This window comes from Ornithorhynchus anatinus, chromosome X1, assembly GCF_004115215.2.
Source record: "Ornithorhynchus anatinus isolate Pmale09 chromosome X1, mOrnAna1.pri.v4, whole genome shotgun sequence".
Taxonomy (NCBI): Eukaryota; Metazoa; Chordata; class Mammalia; order Monotremata; family Ornithorhynchidae; genus Ornithorhynchus; species Ornithorhynchus anatinus.
In genome coordinates, this window is record NC_041749.1 from 120204092 (window position 1) to 120223687 (window position 19596).

At 42.8% G+C, this 19596-nt stretch overlaps 1 non-coding gene across 1 annotated transcript; it reads left to right on the top strand.

Annotated features, from left to right (window-relative positions):
• Nucleotides 1-16066: 16066 nt before the first annotated feature.
• Nucleotides 16067-16202, top strand: LOC114806691. Its single transcript, XR_003754753.1, has one exon. It is a non-coding gene; the product is annotated as a small nucleolar RNA SNORA7 (small nucleolar RNA).
• The last annotated feature ends 3394 nt before the right edge of the window (nucleotides 16203-19596 follow it).

Here is a 19596-nt window from a genome sequence, read left to right on the forward strand (position 1 = left end):
TCTGCTGTGTGACCTTGGGCAAATATCTTAACTTCTCTGTGCCTCAGTTGCCTCATTTGTAAAATGGGATTTTGGACTGTGAGCCCCATATGGGAAAGGGACTGTGTCCAACCTGATTTGCTGTATCTACTATGTGCAGCATCTGGCACATAGTAAGTGCTTAACAAATACCACAATTATTATTATTATTATTATTATGCAGAGGTTCCCAACCTGCCAATCCTGGGAAGGGAAGAACTGGAAGCATTTAGGGCCCAGGAAAGCTAACAGGTGTCCAAGTGCTCCCAAGTTGACTCAAGGGACTATTTTAGCTACAATTCAGGACTGAGAACCCTCAATAACATTACAGTCAGAATGGGTCATCCCTCTGCACCCCAAGGGAGTAGATTTCAAGAACTTTGTCCTAGCTAACTTTTCCACAATAGGGAATCCATCCAACCTCTGATATCTAGGTTAGCAACTTTCACTGACTGACTCTGAATCTACAGTCCATATTGTCAATGTTAAATATCTGCATGAAAATGATGGGTTAGATATCATTGTGATGTCTCTTTTAAATCGTTAGTCAACGTGAAATGATTTTATTATTGCTGTTATGCAAAGATAAAGCTTGGAATTGTGAAAGCCAGATCCCTTTGAATAAGCTGACAGTTGTTTATCTCACAAGCACATAGACATCCCCCTGCTTTTCACCTTTTTCCCACTTCACTGTCAACAACTGACATTTATTATTCTACAAAAAGAAAGAGATTACCTTAAAGCATAGCTTTTACTATGATTAATGTGCAGAATAATCATTTGGGGGACAGTCGCACAAAAGAAAGCAATGTACATCCTTGAGGATGACTGAAAATCCACGTTTAAATTATCAAATGTATGTTTACTGTACTCAACAGGGATATCGATGCTATTTAAATCTATGCAGTATTCAAAAGGTAGGTGAGGCAAGAGATGTGATTCAGGCCCGTCAGTAATTGTGTACTTTGTATTTTTTAATTTCTGCAGGGCCAAGCACTTTAGAGAAGCAGCATGGCTCAGTGGAAAGAGCACGGGCTTTGGAGTCAGAGGTCATGAGTTCGAATCCCAGCTCTGCCACTTGTCAGCTGTGTGACTGTGAGCAAGTCACTTCACTTCCCTGGGCCTCAGTTACCCCATCTGTAAAATGGGGATGAAGACTGTGAGCCCCATGAGGGACAGCCTGATCACCTTGTATCCCCCCAGCGCTTAGAACAGTGCTCTGCACATAGTAAGCGCTTAACAAATACCAACATTATTTAATAAGCACTGAGTTTGAATACAAGACATTCTACACATGAGGAAACAGAGGTACAGAAAAGTGAAGTGACTTGCCCAAGGTCATATAGTAAGCAAGTAGCTTAGCAGAGCCCAGAGATAATGTTGGTATTTGTTAAGCGCTTACTCTATGCAGAGCACTGTTCTAAGCCCTGGGGGAGATACAGGGTAATCAGATTGTCCCACATAAGGCTCACAGTCTTGATCCCCATTTTACAGATGAGGTAACTGAGGCACAGAGAAGTTAAGTGACTTGCCCACAGTCACAAGCTGACAGGCGGCAGAGCCTGGATTTGAACCCATGACCTCTGACTCCCAAGTCCGTTCTCTTTCCACTGAGCCACGCTGCCGGAACCCAGAGCTCCTGACCCCCACTCTGTGCTCTTTCCACTAGGCCATGCCGCTTCCCAGAGGCAGAGGCAGACGTAAAGCCACATTTAGAACTTGCAGAACTCATTCGCTTCCATGGCTCCAGCTACCATCTCTATGCGGATGATTCTACTGGGAGAAGTGACTTATTAGAAAGGTTTTGAGAAGAGGGGGGTACAGGGGAGTACTCCTTTGGTGCAGCTACTGGGGGAAGAGGATCAGAGATTGGAGGCGAGAGAATGAGGGGCAGTTTGGAGATCTGCTTGGGAAAATTGAAGCGCGCAAGTTGGGTTGTGGCAGGAGGAGAGAGCAGATGGCCTTAAAGAACCAACTGACAGAGACAAAGCAAAGTGACTGTTTACTCATGCCCTCCCCCCTCCCGCTTGGAATTCCCTTCCCTTTTCCCATTCTTCAGACCATAGATCTCCCCATCTTCAAAGCCCTACTAAAATCATATTTCCTCCAGGAAGCCTTACCTAACAAATCTCTCATCCCACCACCTTATTTCTCCCCTTACTGTCTCACATTATAATAATAATCATAATGACAATAATAATCCTAACAATAATAATAATAATAGGATTTGTTAAGTGCTTTATTATGTGTCAAGCACTATTCTAAGCATTGGGATAGTTCCATGTTAATAAGGTTGAGCACAGTCCCTGTCCACTTGGGGTTCACAGTCTAAGAACAGGTATTTAATCTTCATTTTACAATTGAGGAAACTGAGGCACAAAGAAGTTAAGTGGCTTGCCCATGGTCACACATCAGGCAAGGGGCAGAGCCAGGATTCGATACCAGGTCCTTTGACTCCCAGGCCCGTGCTCATTCCACTAGGACATGCTGCCTCACTTTACCTATGCACTTTTGTCTTGATCCCCTAAGGTCTTAGATACTCAGTAGAATGTAAGCTAGTTGTGGGCAGGGAATGTGCTTATTGTTGTATTCTACTCTTCCAAGTGCTAGTACAGTACTCTGCACACACTAAGCACTTAATAAATATGATTGAATGAATGAATGCTCACTCCACCTTTTCTCCCTGTTATGGTGTAGTCTCCCAAGCACAAAGTAAGCACTCAGTAAATACAATTGATTGATTGATTGACTTTCCTATGTTTATACTCAATTGCTCCACCTACCTATTTTAGTGTCCATCTTCCCTGCACTAGATAGTAAGCTCCTGGATTGCAGGGATCGTATCTAAGACCAAGTCTATTGTACTATCCCCGACACTGCTCTGCAATGAGTAAGTACTCAATCCATAATACTGTTTGATTGATAGGTTCAGAGCTACTAGTGGGATTCCAATTGAATCAGTTAGAGATGATGCACAGGGTTAATTTGGCTGGGTCACCATCTTGAACCTTTTCTAATAAGTACATACTGATTTTCTTGCAAGTGTTTATTTTGCCATGAAAGTGAGATTCCTCCCTCAGAGAGAGATGAAATGCTACCGAGAGTCCCTCAAAGGTAGAAGAGAAGACTGACCATAGAATTGTTTCTGCACTGGGCATATCCTAGGATCATGGAATCTTAGAGCTGAGAGAGACCTCTATAGGTCACTGATTGATTGATTGGGTACTGGCAGGTGAAGGACTTACCCACCCAGGACTGGCGAGTGTTTCCCTAAACATCTCCAGGAAGGAAACTCCACAGTGTCCCTCGGTAGCACATGAGCCCCTTTGTAACATCCAAACAATACCTCTCCTGCTTCTACTTAAGCCCATTTACTCATATTCAGTCCCCACAGGAAATTGAGAAGAATTGCCTAACATAAAGAAGCCTTCATAGACACGGGCAGTGGTTGTCAATTCTTGTCAGTCTCTTCGCTAAGCTAAGCAGCCCCAATTCCTTCAATTACTCCTTGGAACACTTTCTTATTTGTTTCATAATATATTTTTTTATGCTATTTATTGAGTTCTTACTATGTGCCTGGCACTGTACTAACTACTGGGATAGATACAAGCTAATCAGAGTGGACAAAATCCCTGTCCCACATGGAGCTGACAGACTTAATCCCCATTTTACAGATGAAGTAACTGAGGCACAGAGAAGTTAAGTGACTTGCCCATGGTCACACAACAGACAAGTGGTATAGTTGGGATTAGAACCAAGGTCCTTCTGACCCCCAGGCCCATGATCTATCCACTAGGCTATGCTGCTTCATGGTGTTAAATACTTAATACTGTGCTCTGCCCACAGTAAGTGCTCAGTAAATATCATTTTTATGACTCTTTCCTGTACTGTTTCTTGCTTTGCCACACCTTTTCTGAAATGTGATGACCAAAGCTCAATCCAATACTTCAATAAGGGATTATTTCCCCACTCTGGCCATCATTCTTAATCCATCAATCGATCCACAGTATGTATTGAGCACTTACTATATGCCAGGCACTGTACTAAGTGCTTGAGAGGGTACAATATAACAGAGTTTTTTTATGGTATTTGCTAAGCACTTACTAGCTGCCAGGCATGGTACTAAGAACTGGGGGAGGTACTAGATATTTGTGTTGGAAACCAACCCTATTCCACATGGGGCTCCTAGTTTTAATCCCATTTTATATATGAGGCAATTGAGACACATAGAAGTGAAATGACTTGCCCAAAGTCCCACAGCAGGCAAGTGGTGGAGCTGGAATTGGAACCAAGGTCCTCTGTCTGACTTTCCACTAAGGCACTCTGCTTCTCAGAGTTGGAAGACATGGAGCCCACAAAGAGTTTAGAGTCTAGATCGGGAGACAGGCAATATAAATTATTGATATATGGGGCTGAGGGTGGGGTCAATAAATGGTACAAATCCAAATGCAAGGGTGAAGTTAAAGGAAGAGGCAGCATGGCTCAGTAGAAAAAGCATGGTTTTGGGAGTCAGAGGTCATGGGTTCTAATCCCAGCTCTGCCACTCATCAGCTGTGTGACTTTGGGCAAATCTTTTAACTTCTCTGAGCCTCAGTTACCTCATCTGTAAAATGGGGATGAAGACTGTGAGCCCCACGTGGGACAACCTGATTACCTTGTATCCCCCCAGTGCTTAGAACAGTACTTGGCACATAATAAGCACTTAACAAATACCATCATCATTATTATTATTATTAGGGGAAATGTGGGCTTAGTTGAGGAAGGCCTCTTGGAGGAGATGTGCTTTTAATAAGGCTTTGAAAGTGGAGAGAGGGATGGTCTGTTGAGTTGTTTTTCTTCCATTTCTGCCTCTAGAATTATATATAATAATAATGATGATGGTATTTGTTAAGTGCTTACTCTGTTCCAGGCATTGTACTAAGTGCTGGGGTGGATAAAAGCAAATCAGGTTGGACACAGTCCCTGTCCCACATGGGGCTCACAGTCTCAATCCCCATTTTACAGATGAGGTAATTGAGGCACAGAGAAGTGAAGTGACTTTCCCAAGGTTACACAGCAGACAAGTGGCAGAGCTGGGATTAGAACCCAGGCCCGTGCTCTAACCATGCTGCTTTCCATATATATATATATACATATATATATATATCAGTTTGAAGATGTTGCTACTGACTAGAAGAAGTTATCAGTGTCCCTGTGTCATTTATCAAGCTCATATGTGCCAGCAATCCCCTGCACATCTTGTATGTGTGCAAGGATCAACTGTTGCTGCCTGGTGCATTTATTGCTTACAATACATGGTACTGGTTTCATTTTTCCTTTTAGATGATAGGATCTGTCTCTGTTTCTGTCTGAAAGCTGCATGCCAGCCTGACCTGAATGCTACTGCTATTTCAATCAGTCACTCAATAGTATTTATTGAGCGATTACTGTGTGCAGAGCATTGAACTAAGCACTTAAGAGAATGCAATATAGCAATATATCAGACACATTCCCTACCCACAGTGACCTTACATTCTAGAGGATTTTTTCCCAACAGTCCTGCCTCATTTGAGTTTTTGTTTCAATGTGTCTTCAAAGTGTTTCTTTCATCCATCTTGTTTACACTTCCCCTGTTTCAGCTCACTCTTAATTCATTAATTATGGCATTTGTTAACCGTTTGCCAAGCACTGTACTAGACTCTGGGGTAGAAAGAAGGTAAACAGGACGGACACAGTCCCTGGGCCACATGGGGGCTCACAGCGTAAGTATGTGGGAGAATAGACATTTAATCCCCATTTTACAATTTTGGAAACCGAGACCCAGAGAAGTGAAGTGACTTGCCCTAACTTCACACAGCAGATGAGTGGAGGAGACTGGATAGGAACCCAGGTCTAATCAGAGTGAGAAGGACCTGGATTCTAATCCCGTATCCACCACTTATCTGCTATGTGACCTTGGACAAGTCACTGCACTTCTCTGTGCTTCATTCATTCATCCATTCAATAGTAGTTATTGAACACTTACTATGTGCAGAGCACTGTACTAACTGCTTGGAATGTACAATTTGGCAACAGATAGAAACAATCCCTGCACAATGATCGGCTCACAGTCTAAGCGGGGGAGCCAGACAGCAAAGCAAAACAGAACAAAACAAAAACAAGACAACATCATCAAGATAAATAGAATCAATGAGATATACACCTCATTAACAAAATAACTATGGTAATAAAAATATATACAAATGAGCACAGTGCTGAGGGGAGGGGAAGGTGGAAGAGCAGAGGGTGGGGGGGAGGGGAGGGAGAGTAGAAGGAAGGGGGGGCTCAGTCTGGGAAGGCCTCCTGGCGGAGGTGAGCTCTCAGTAGGGCTTTGAAGAGGGGAAGAGTTAGTTTGGTGGACGTGAGGAGGGAGGGCATTCCAGGACAGCGGTAGGACGTGGGCCTGGGGTCGACAGCGGGAGAGGTGTGAACAGGGGACAGTGAGGAGGTGAGCGGCAGAGGAGCGGAGTGTACAGGATGGGCAGTAGAAAGTGAGAAGGGAGGTGAGGTAGGAGGGGGCAAGGGGATGAAGAGCTTTGAAGCCAAAAGTGAGGAGTTTTTGTTTCATGCAAAGGTTGATAGGCAACCACTGGAGGTTTTTGAGGAGGGGAGTGACATGCCCAGAGCGTTTCTGCAGATGATGATGATCCAGGCAGCGGGATGAAGAATAGACTGGAGTGGGGAGAGACAGGAGGAAGGGAGATCCGAGAGGAGGCTGACACAATAATCCACTCGGGATATTATGAGAGCTTGTACCAGCACGATAGCAGTTTGGATGAAGAGGAAGGGTGGATCTTGGAGATATTGTGAAGGTGAAACCAGCTTCAGTTACCTCATCTGTAAAATGGGGATTAAGACTGTGAGCCCCAGAGTACAGTGCTCTGCACACAGTAAGCGCTCAATAAGTATGACTGAATGGACGTGGGCCATGGACTGTGTCCAGCCTATCTTTTACCTACTCCAGCACTTAGTATGGTGCCTGGCACATAGGAAGCACTTAAATACCATTACTATTATTATTATTATTATTATAGTAAGTAAAAAATACCATTAAAAGAAAAAAAAAGGTCTCCTGACTCCCAGGCTCTTTCCACTGGCCACGCTACTACTCCACTCTTCCGTGTTCCGAGATGGATCATTAGACAACCATGACTTTGTGCTTTCATGTTTACTGCATCTTTCCCCTAAATCTATAAGATCCTTGAGGAAAGGGACCAGGATTTTTCTAATTCAAATTTTTCATTCTGACTCCCCAGAGTGGCTCTCTCACTGTCGTGTTCTTAGGTGCATTTTGCATTCTCTGACACTGGCACGATCATCAACTTTTCCACCCAGTTTCTCGGTCCTAAAGACTTCAGAATTGGCCTGAGGCTCATCTGTCATTCCTGCTGGGAGGCAGCATCACCACTTACACAGAACATACTGACAATGATGAGGATGATGTAGTATTATGGTAAGTGGTGTAAATGTGGAAATTGTATTAGTCTGTTTGCATTTCCCCTGTGGTGATTACTTGATCGTTCAAAACATAAACCTCTTTTCCTAAGACACCATATTTGGAGCCAAATTTTCATAAACTTTTCAAATCCTATCGATAACCTATATATCCTCCAGTGCATTTATTTGAATATAGGCTAAAATCTACCCATGGGCTAATAGTTAATAGAAACATAACTAAGGAATACTTCTGTACTTTATGCTTTCAGGAGAAAAAGTGTTTGTGTTAAATTTCGCAGAACAATATAAACCTGGTTGTATAATGGATTATGTTACATATATCAAATTATGAAATACACAGTTCTTTCTAAATTTCTCAAAAGAGTGACCTTTTATCATTTTTTATGCATTCTGCAGCTGTGAGATATAAATTTATCATTTGAAATTCAAATGGTTATAGTTATAAACTTGCTGACTGGTAAAAAGCAGAAATCTAGCACATATCAGAATTTTAACATGATGCATGATTTACCAAACTTTTTATGATAATTTATATAAATTATTGAATTAACTCAGTACCATTACCGATATGCTTGAAAACATTTCCATACGGTCAAAGGACTTCTTTGTCTTTTGCCCTACTTGAGAAAATCAATTTCAGCTGACAAGCATGTTTAAGGCACCCAGCTTCTCATCAAGAACAATAAAATCTAGTTATTTAAATGATTTCAAGATCCAATGGAGAAATAACTCAGGCTCTTGCATTTATGTTGAGCATACACACACACCCACACACACCCTGATAGATGGATAGATATACATATATATATATATATATATATGACATATATCCCATGTATTTAAAGAGGATGCCATACCCATGACCCATGATCCACAGCCTTGGCCACACTGGGCTCACAAAAAGATTGTTTGCAACACCTAGGACTGTCTTATTTTTCTTTCTTTTTTTTGCTTCCTTCTTTCTCTTTCCATACAGAACTTTAAATCGAATGGAGCCACTCCCTTCTTGACCGCAGTGCACCATGCTGGTCTGTCATTAGCAAATGATGTCTAGTTTTCAGCTTGGAGGCAGCACTGTCTGAAGCTTTATTTTACCATGTCCTTAACTCAATCTTTCTATCAGTCCATATAAAAAAAACCCAAACAACCTCCTATTGCTTTCAGGGTTGTTTGTCATTAAGCCGTTCAGAATCGCTTTGAACTCTCTCCAAAATGCCCTCTTCGACTAGGTTCTGAAAGTGTTTATCGGCGTCAAGCACTGATACACCTGTTTCAAGTTACCATAGGAATTTGACTACTTAACAAGTGTTAAAAATAAAGTTGGAGGATTAAGAGTATGTGATGATAATAATAATAATGATGGTGATAATATTAACGAAAACATTTATTAAGAACTAAATCTCTGCTAAGTGTTGGGATAGATTTTAGGATATTAAATCTGACACAGTCCAGGTCCCATACAGGGTTCATCACCTATCTTGTCCCCATTTCTAAGGTGTGGAAACCGAGGCAGAGGCAATTTAAGTGACTTACCTCCCAGATGTGCTAGCTGAGTAATTCAGTATTAAATATACAGATGTAGGAGAAAATATATCAATCCATTAATCAATATTATTCATTGAGTTACTATTACATACAGAGCACTGGACTAATAACTTGGGAAGAACAACAGATTTAGATAACATGATCCCTGCTGCTCTCAAAAAGTTGTAATCTAACAGAGTAATTTTCAGATAGGAGGAAGAAAAGTGTGTAAATTAATATTTACCAAAGTGCTATAGATGGCTGGAAGTTTGTAAGTGCTGAGGTGGTTTATATAGAGGGAGATATACAGAACATCCTGTAGACTGTAAACTCCTTCTGGGCAAGCATCACTTCAACCAACTCTGTTATATTGGATTTTTCCAAATGCTTAGTACATTGCTCTTCATACAGGGAGTGCTTAATAAATATCAATGATAGGAAATATCATTTATAGATTTATAATATAGAGTTCATGTATGAGAAGCAGCTTGACTCAATGGAAAGAGCATGGGCTTGGGAGTCAGTGGTCATGGGTTCTAATCCAGGCTCCGCCACTTGTCAGCTGTGTGACTTTGGGCAAGTCACTTCACTTCTCTGTGCCTCAGTACCCTCATCTGTAAAATGGGGATTAAGACTGTGAGCCCCAAGTGGGACAACCTGATTACCTTGTATCCCCCCCAGTGCTTAGAACAGTGTCTGGCACATAGTAAGAGCTTAACAAATACTATCAGTATAATTATTATTATTATCAATACTTTTCTGGCATCAAGTCTTTCGAATGACAGTTTAGCTAGTTGATGTGTGGGGCACCATCAAAGCTGGAAATCCCCCATTAGATACGCCTTGTTCAGGCAAAACCCAAGGATGAGAGTGTAAATTAAAAGGGTAGAAAATGTCATAGCTAATCATTCTTGAGAACTTACTAGGCTTGTGCACTGTACTATGTGCTCAGAGAGAAAACACCAGAAGGAAAATACACACATCCTGCCTTCAGAGGGTTTTCAATCAAATAGAGGAACCAGGCAGACATTCATTGAGACAAAAAATGAGGGCATGAATAACAAGGATATAAAAGTTGTGGGAATATGTTCAGGATGAAATAGCTGAATAAATGAGGGTTCATTTGTGTGTGTGTGTGTGTGTGTTGTGGGTACATGCATGCCGTGAAGATAATAATGGTAATAATGATAACAAAGATGGTGTTATTTCTTGAGCCCTTACTCTGTGCCAAGCACTGCACTCAGCACTGGGGCAGATACAGGTTAATCAGTCCCTTTCCCGCATGGGGTTCCTAGTCTAAGTAGGAGGGAGAACGGGTATTGAATCCCCATTTTCCAGAGGAGGTCCATGGTTTTTCCATTAGGACTTACTCCAACCAGGATGGATATAACACATAAGTGCTAAGGGTAACTGTTGGGTTGATGCAACTTGGGCTTCTGGAATTAGGCAGGGACTCCTTCCTGGAGGAGATGGGCTTTTAGGAGGGCTTCAAAGATAGGAAGAATGGTGGTCTGATGAAGGTGAAATAGTTTCATATTGGGTTCTGGATCTTTGAGGTGGTGGGGTGGTGTGAACATTTATGTGGCTAACCTCTTCCTTTCTGGCCAAAGCCTATTCGAGATTAAGTCCCAGCAACTCCAGGCTCGTCAGCACTAATGCATTTCATATGTTTCACAGTTAAATATTTTTTCCATAAAGCCAAACCACTAGTTAAAGCAAGAATATACACAATCGTCTTGAACTGTTTGCCAGGTAGTCACTTTATTCAATCTCTTCTATTTTCCTACCAGACATAAAAGTCATTACATCCTAAACTACATGATATGAGATGTTTCTACCCTATCAGCATGTCGTATCAATCATAAGTTCATGAATTATGTTCAATTTGGCACTGAAGTATTTTTCCTCTGTTGGAAGTTTGTGTCTGCAGCCCATACTTTTCTAAGGCATTGGCTGTATTTAGAACTTTGCCCCATACATTTCCATAGGTGACATTTCACTTATAGGCTGAAATCTAATTCACCCATGTGATTCATCGCATACTATGTTTTCCTGTTGTCTTTTCTGGGTCATTTTGGAAACATTGCAAGGGCATTTCATTACATTTAGAATGGAAATTCAATAAAGTCAAAAACACTCATGTTTGGATTTATGGCAAGAGAGTCTATCAGGCCTGCTAGATAATTGAGGAGGTTCCATTCATTGTCTCAATGACAAAAAGTGTAGTTACTTTGGCTAAATTACACACTGCCTGGCAAAAGAATAATGTTGTAACGTCACTCAGAAGACCTCTAAAAAAGCTCACCAGTTGAAAATAAATAGCTGACATTCTGACAAACCAAAGGTCTGACCTTGCTTTGCAGATATGTTTCCTGTTATTGATACATGCCCATTTATCGAGATCCTGTGTGCCAACCCCATGTTTGCTTTCTAAAGGCTCATACACTAATTGTACCTTTTCTTACTTAAATTATAATTTAGCACTGCTCTCCTTGGTTCTTTCTTCCAGTCCGCCGCCTTGTCAGAAACTCGTGCAAGTAAAACAGTCTTACATCATTTAAAGTCTTATATTTTCATATTTTTTAAAAAATTAATGATCAGGGTCTGAAATGTTGGATTATCAGCATCATCGTTATAGCTATTAAGCACTCATAGATTGAGAGCCTCTCAAGAGCCAGTGTCCCTGTCTAATTCCCACCTGTATACTCTTTCTATTTAGGACACATGAAACACTTACATAACACTACTAATACCTCTATTACTACAATTACTACTACTGTATGCCAAACACCTTGCTAAGCATTAGGTAGAAACAAAATGATCAAAGAGACGCAGGCCCTGTACTACCTGGGCCTCACAATCCAACAGGTAGGAAGACCTGCTAGTTTATCCCCATTTTCTAAATGAGGAAATTGAGGCCAAGAGCAAAAAAGCGACTTGCCCAATATCAAACAGCAGGTTAGTGACAGAGCTGGGGCTTAGTACAGTGCTCTGCACACAGTAAGCGCTCAGTAAATATAAATGAATGAGTGAATGAACTCCAGTTTTCTGGCTCCCACCCTCAGGCTTTGTGGAGTAGACCAATTTGTAGCCAACTGTTTAGAAAGAAAACCAAAATACATGTAATAAATGAATGGCCTTGTTCATGATTCCTAGATACAGAAAAATGTCAATCTACCGCTCAAAACAAACAAAAAAATCACCATCCGGAAGATGAGGTAATGCCCACTCCAGGCACTTGGACAAGTCTTAAATGGCTCTGGTTAGGGATAGGAGTTGAGTCAGAGATAGGGTTGGGGCTGAGACAAGGGTTAAGGATAGTGTAAAACATGGATTTAGGTTTAGGATTAGGGGAGGATTAGAGTCGGAGTGAAAGTTTACATTAGTGTGCCCATGTCTCCCTCATCCTAAAAAACCCCTCCCTCAGCCCCACTTCCCCTTCCAGTTATCACCCTATCTCCCTCCTACCCTTCCTTTCCAAACTCCTAGAACGAGTTGTCTACACTCGCTGCCTAGAATTCCTCAACTCCAACTCTCCCCTGGACCCCCTCCAATCTGGCTTCCGTCCCCTCCACTCTACCGAGACTGCTCTCTCAAAGGTCACTCATGATCTCGTTCTTGCCAAATCCAATGGCTCCTAGTCTATCCTAATCCTCCTCGACCTCTCAGCTGCCTTTGACACTGTCAACCATCCCCTTCTCCTCCACACCTTATCTCACCTTGGCTTCACGGACTCCAACCTCTCCTGGTTCTCCTCTTATCTCTCTGGCCGTTCATTCTCGGTCTCCTTCGCAGGCTCCTCCTCCCCATCCCATCCTCTAACTGTTGGGGTTCCTCAAGGGTCAGTTCTTGGCCCTCTTCTGTTCTCCATCTATACTCACTTCCTTGGTGAACTCATTCGCTCCCAAGGCTTCAACTATCATCTCTATGCAAATGACACACAAATCTACATCTCCTCCCCTGTTCTCTCCCCCTCCCTTCAGGCTCGTATCTCTTCCTGACTCCAGGATGTCTCCACCTGGATGTCTGCCTGCCACCTAAAACTCAACATGTCCAAAACTGAACTCCTTATCTTCCCGCCCAAGCCCTGTCCTCTTCCTGACTTCCTTGTCACTATGGATGGTACGACCATCTTTCCCATCTCTCAAGCCCGCAACCTTAGTGTCATCCTTGACTCAGCTTTCTCATTCACCCCACACATCCAATCCATCACCAATGCCTGCCGGTCTCACCTTTACAATATTGCCAAGATCCACCCTTTCCTCTGCATCCAAACGGCTATCTTACTGATACAAGCTCTCATAATATCCTCGCTGGATTATTGTGTCAGCCTTCTCTCTGTTCTCCCTTCCTCCTGTCTCTCTCTGCTCCAGTCTATTCTTCATTCCGCTGCCCGGCTCATCTTCCTGCAGAAACGCTCTGGGCATGTCACTCCCCTCCTTAAAATCCTCCAGTGGTTGCCTATCAACCTCCACACGAAACAAAAACTTCTCACTCTGGGCTTCAAGGCTCTCCATCACCTTGTCCCCTCCTACCTCTCCTCCCTTTTCACTTTCTACTCCCCACCCTGCACGCTCCGCTCCTCTGCCACTCACCTGCTCACTGTCCCCTGTTCACAACTATCCTGCCATCGCCCCCTGGCCCACGTCCTACCGCTGTCCTGGAATGCCCTCCCTCCTCACCTCTGCCAAACTAACTCTCTTCCCCTCTTCAAAGCCCGACTGAGAGCTCACCTCCTCCAAGAGGCTTTCCCAGACTGAGCTTCCCCTTTTCCCTCTGCTCCCTCTGCTCCCTCTCTGCCCCCCCTTCACCTCCCCTCAGCTAAGTCCCCTTTCCCCCTTTTCCCTCTGCTCCTCCCCCTCTCCCTTCCCCTCCCCTCAGCACTGTGCTCATTTGTATATATTTTTATTATCCTATTTATTTTAATGAGGTGTACATCCCCTTGATTCTATTTATCATGATTAAGTTGCCTTGTTTTTGTCCGTCTGTCTCCCCCGATTAGATTGTAAGCCCGTCAATGGGCAGAGATTGTCTCTACCTGTTGCCGAATTGTACATTCCAAGTGCTTAGTATAGTGCTCTGCACATAGTAAGCGCTCAATAAATACTATTGAATGAATGAATGAATGTATGAATCATGTCACAGTTTAGGTTGTTCCGATCCTGGGATCTTTCAATCCTGGAACACCTATTCCTAATAATGATGACGTTCAATACTATGTGTCAATCCCTGTGCTAAATGCTGGGATAAATACAAAATAATAATAATAATAATAATAATAATAATAATATTTGTTAGGTGCTTAGCATGTGCCAGGCACCGTATAAAGTGTTGGGGTGGATGCAAACAACTTGGGTTAGACACAGTCCCTGTCCCACATGGAGTTCACAGTCTCAAGCCCCATTTTACAGATAACTGAGGCCCAGAGAAGTGAAGTGACTTGCCTAAGGTCACACAGCAGACAAGTAGCAAAGCCAGGATTAGAACTCATGACCTTCTGACTCCCAGGCCCTTACTCTCTCCACTATGCCATTCTACTTCTCTGCATATAATCAGACTTTATGTAGGCCCTGTCCCACATGGGGCTCATCATCCCCATCAAATATCCTCATTCTACAGATGAGGATGCACTGGCCCAGATAATAATAATAATGATACTAATAATGAAAATCATGGTATTTGTTAAGCACTTTTTATGTGCCAGGCACTGTACTAAGCACTGGAGTGAATACAAGCAAATTGGGCTGGACACAGTCCCTGTCCCAAGTGGGGCTGACCATCTCAATCCTCATTTTACAGATGAGGTCACTGAGGCACAGAGAAGTAAAGTGACTTCCCCTATGTTAAACAGTAGACAAGTAGTGGAGCCGAGAGGTGACTTACCTTAGGTCACACAGCAAGCAAGTGGTAGAGCCAGGATTGGAACTCAGGCTCTATCAACTTAGTCATATGCCTCCCTGCACTTCAAAAAAAAAATAGTTAAAAGAAGCAGCACTTAATTTCAGACCCCCACAGTGACATCTTGGTAGAAAAGATATTTTCAAACTGTTTTCCCCATCTACAATAGATGCACACACTTAAATAGCACTAGTCATTATATGTACACACCCTGCCCACCTTATCCAAAAATATACATCCTGACTTCCCTTGGAAAGTCTAGTGGAAGACCATGGCCCTGGAAGTGAGAGGACCTTGGTCCTAATCCTGGGTCCTACACTTGTCTTCTGTGTGACCTTGGGCAAGTCACTTCGCTTCTCTGGGCCTCAGTTACCTCATCAGTAAAATTTGGCTCAAGACTGTGAGTTTCACGTGGGACAGGGACTGTGTCCAATCCAATTTGCTTGTATCTACCCCAGCACTTAGTACAGTACCTGGCACATAGTAAGCACTTAACCAATACCATCATTATTATTATTCTTTTCTGTGCCTCAGTTTCCTTATCTGTAAAATGAGGATTCAATATCTGATCTTCCTTCTATTTAGACTGTGAGCCCCATTTGGAACTTGATTATCTCCTTTCTACCCCAGAACCTAGTACATTGCCTGATACATAGAAAATGCTTACAAATATTATTATTATTATCATTATTATTACTGCCACTCAACCTCTTTCCTTGCTCCTGCCAGGCATGATTTCCCCAGGACTGGGGAGGAGAGACAATTGTAAGAGCAGAAAAAGGGTAAGGATGGTGGCAACTCCCCCTTTGCTTTCTTCTCCAGATGACTCTCTGCTTAGGAAATTCCCCTAACCTTTCCTTGGTATTACGGTCACCCAGAAGGTCTTCTCATCCTGCAAACAAGTGGCTGACATCATGCCATACTGTGATCAATCTCTCAATGACATTTCCTGAGTGCTTACAGAGAAAATAGAGGACTGTACTCTCAATAAATCAATAGTATTTATTGAGGGCTTACGGTGTGCGGAGCATTGTCCTAAGTGCTTGAGAGACTACAACAGAGTTGGTAGACATGTTCCTTCCCCACAATGAACTTACAGTCAAAAGGGGGAGACAGACATCAATATACATAAATGTGCTAAGCATGTGGGCCCTTCCTAAGTTCGCACCTGGAGTTTCTAGTACTCTACCAGTCTTGACTATGGGAGGAAGAGTCAAGCAGAGATATACCCATTCCATTCCTAGCTTGGCCAGTGGCTAGCGAGTGGAAGGCAATCTGCTACTGGTCAAGACTCCCTTGTGTTGGGCAGCAGCAGCATGGGAGAAAGTCGAGGGCAGAAATTCAAGTTCAGGCACAGGAGGCAATGGTAAACCACTTCCATATTTTTACCAAGAAAATTCTATGGATACATTACCGAAGCAATTGCAGATGGAAGTGGGGTGTTCTGGGAGAGGGGTGTCCATGGTGTCGCTATGGGTCAGAGATGACTCGATAGCATAAGACAAGATAAGACAAGCATTTGGAAGAGTATTACAATAGCAAAACCCAAATTTCATGCCTTCAGAGAGCTTCATTTCTAATGACAAGGACAGAAAGGCAGAAATGATTTACAAATAGTAGAAACAGGAAGAAAAATAAGGATGCCCTGTGTATATATATCTTCATTTGATAAGATCGTGATAAATGCCATGTTGAATAAATAGAAATTTGACAGTACATTCAGTTATTTATTTTAAAAACTCTATTAATCAATCAATGGTATTTATCCAACGGTTGCCCATTCACCTTCACATCAAACTGAAACTCCTTACCATCATCTTTAAATCACACAATCACCTGGAACCTTCCTACCTTTCCTTGCTGCTCTCCCACTACAACCCGATTCACACAGTTTGCTCCTCTAATGCTAACATACTCACTGCATCTCAGTCTCGTCTACCTTGCTGCCGACCTCTCATCCACATCCTGCCTCTGGCCTGGAATGGCCTCGGTCTTCATATCCAACAATTATTTTCCCTGCCCTAAAATTCTTATTGAAGGCCATTTCCTCCAAGAGGCCTTCCCTGACTAAGCCCTCATTTTCTCATCTCCCACTCCCTTCTGTGTCACCCTTGCACTTGGATTTGCTCCCTTTTTTCACCCTTGAGCCCCACATCATTTATGTACATGTTCTCTGTGCACAAAGCTTCTCCCCTTACGGTGTAAGCTCCTTGTGAAGAGGGAATGCGTCTCTTCTCTGTAAGAACTAATTACATGTCCAGCTCTTTGTATTGTCCTCTTCCAATCACTTAGTACAGTGCTCTGCACACAGAAAGTGCTTAAGAGAGAAGCAGCGTGGCTCAGTGGAAAGAGCACGGGCTTGGGAGTCAGAGGTCATGAGTTCGAATCCTGGCTCTGCCACTTGTCAGCTGTGTGACTGTGGGCAAGTCACTTAACTTCTCTGTGCCTCAGTTACCTCATCTGTAAAATGGGGATTAACTGTGAGCCTCACGTGGGACAACGTCATTACCCTGTATCTACCCCAGTGGTTAGAACAGTGCTCGGCACATAGTAAGCGCTTAACAAATACCAACATTATTATTATTAATACATACCATTGATTGATTGCTGAGCGGCCATAAATACCAGCATGCCAAGGGTGACTATCCGGAGGACACAGCACGTCTGCTGTTACCTGAGAGCCGTTAACGTGGCACTTCAGCATGGGGGATTACAGCGTCTCGGGTTCCTTCCAACCTTCATGAAGGTCCGGCGGTCTCTTCAACACTTCCAGAATCTCCTGCTAAATTGAGATGCCTGGAAAGCCCTGTGTGGAAAATAACTCTCTTGTATGGAATCAGGGAAATTACTCCTAATACACTTGCCTATTTTGAGTGCATAAGCATCTGATCAAGTGTTTTCAGTAAGCAGAAGCAAACCACAGGCTATATGTGCAATAGAAGTTTTAAGCCTAGCGTGGTGACAACAATCACTCAGACACTGGCATTCAGACAGTAAAGTGCTTGTCAAGATCAAAATGCTAATCACTGCTTGCTGGGAAATTCAGTTGTTCCCAGCTGTAGCGAAAAGCAGCATGTTGCTTGAAGCAGCTGTACAATCTCATTGGTGCCTAGTCTTAACTGGAGTTGTATTCCTGTGCAGAAACTAAGAGAAAATGGTCACCAAAGAGTCTGGAAAAATTTATAGACCATGTAACGGCCATGCTTGTTCTAGATGTAAAAAAGAGAATTGGTACCAGAAGGCCTGTAATTCCTAAATTAGAAGAGTGCCTCATCCAGCAGCAAGTGCTAAATGAATTCTCTGGGATTTCCTAAAATGGTGTTTTTGTTTTCTTTTTTTTTTTCCAGAGTAAAACATTTGTTTACTGCATTCATCCAGGATAAGTCCTAAGCGTGATTCAGTTACGCTGGTTAAAAGTTCAGAATGAAGGAGGGGCTGTCTGTGAGGAGGCCCTTAGTAGTTTTGTTATTTATTTTTTGTTATTATTGTTTTTCTTTTGGGGGGATAGGGGTGGGGGACGGGTGGTGGCGGTGATAATAATAATAATGTAATAATAATGTTGGTATTTGTTAAGCACTTACTATGTGTAGAGCATATTTCTAAGCGCTGGGGTAGATACAGGGTAATCAGGTTGTCCCACGTGAGGCTCACAGTCTTAATCCCCATTTTACAGATGAGGGAACTGAGGCACAGAGAAGTTAAGTGATTTGCCCACAGTCACACAGCTGAGAAATGGTGGAGCCGGGATTTGAACCCACGACCTCTGACTCCCAAGCCCGGGGTCTTTCCACTGAGCCATGCTGCTTCTCTAAGGTGATGTCCTGGCTTAGATTCTTTGCCATTTTATGTTATTTTGATCTCAGCAAGATAATGATTTTTTAAAAAATAAAACTCTGATATTTTTAGAAAACAAAGAAAAATGAAACTTTGAACCATGACTGACTTAGTGGGAATATTTCTACAGGTCTGAAAGCAGAGCTGTTTAGCAAAATAGAGATTTGTTCCCTTTTAGGGGATTTGCAGGGGTGGTGGGTGCTGCAAATGCCATGCAGTAGAAAGAATATTTGGAAGGGCAAATGCAGAGCAGAAATGAAACCACACCTTACCTTTCCAGTGGAACGGTCTACCTACTTTCCAAAGTGCTTGGTCCATAGCTCTGCATGCAGTAGGTGCTCAGTAAATACCACAGTCAGTCAGTCAATCTCATTTTAAAGTCATACTCATGCACAGCCTCAAATAATGGGACTGTTGAGGAAGCCACTAAAACAGACAGACCTGCCAACAGGCAGGCTCGAAAATAGAGGCGACCTCCATAGAGGGAGAATGCATAGTTGCATAAGCTCCTTGAAGGTAAAGATCTCTTTTCTTTTCCTTCCGCTCCTGTGTGCATCACCCTGACTTGCTCCCTTTGTTCATAGTCCCTGTCCCTCATAGGGCTTACAGTCTTCATCCCATTGTCTTGTCTTATGCTGTTGAGTCACGTCCAATCCATAGCGACGCCACAGACACATATCTCCCTGAACGCCCCACCTCCTTCTTCAATCATTCTGATAGTGTATCCATAGAGTTTTCTTGGTAAAAATACAGAAGTGGTTTACCATCGCTTTCTTCTGTGCAATAAACTTGAGTCTCCACCCTCGACTCTCGCATGCTGCTGCTGCCCAGCACAGGGTAGTTTTG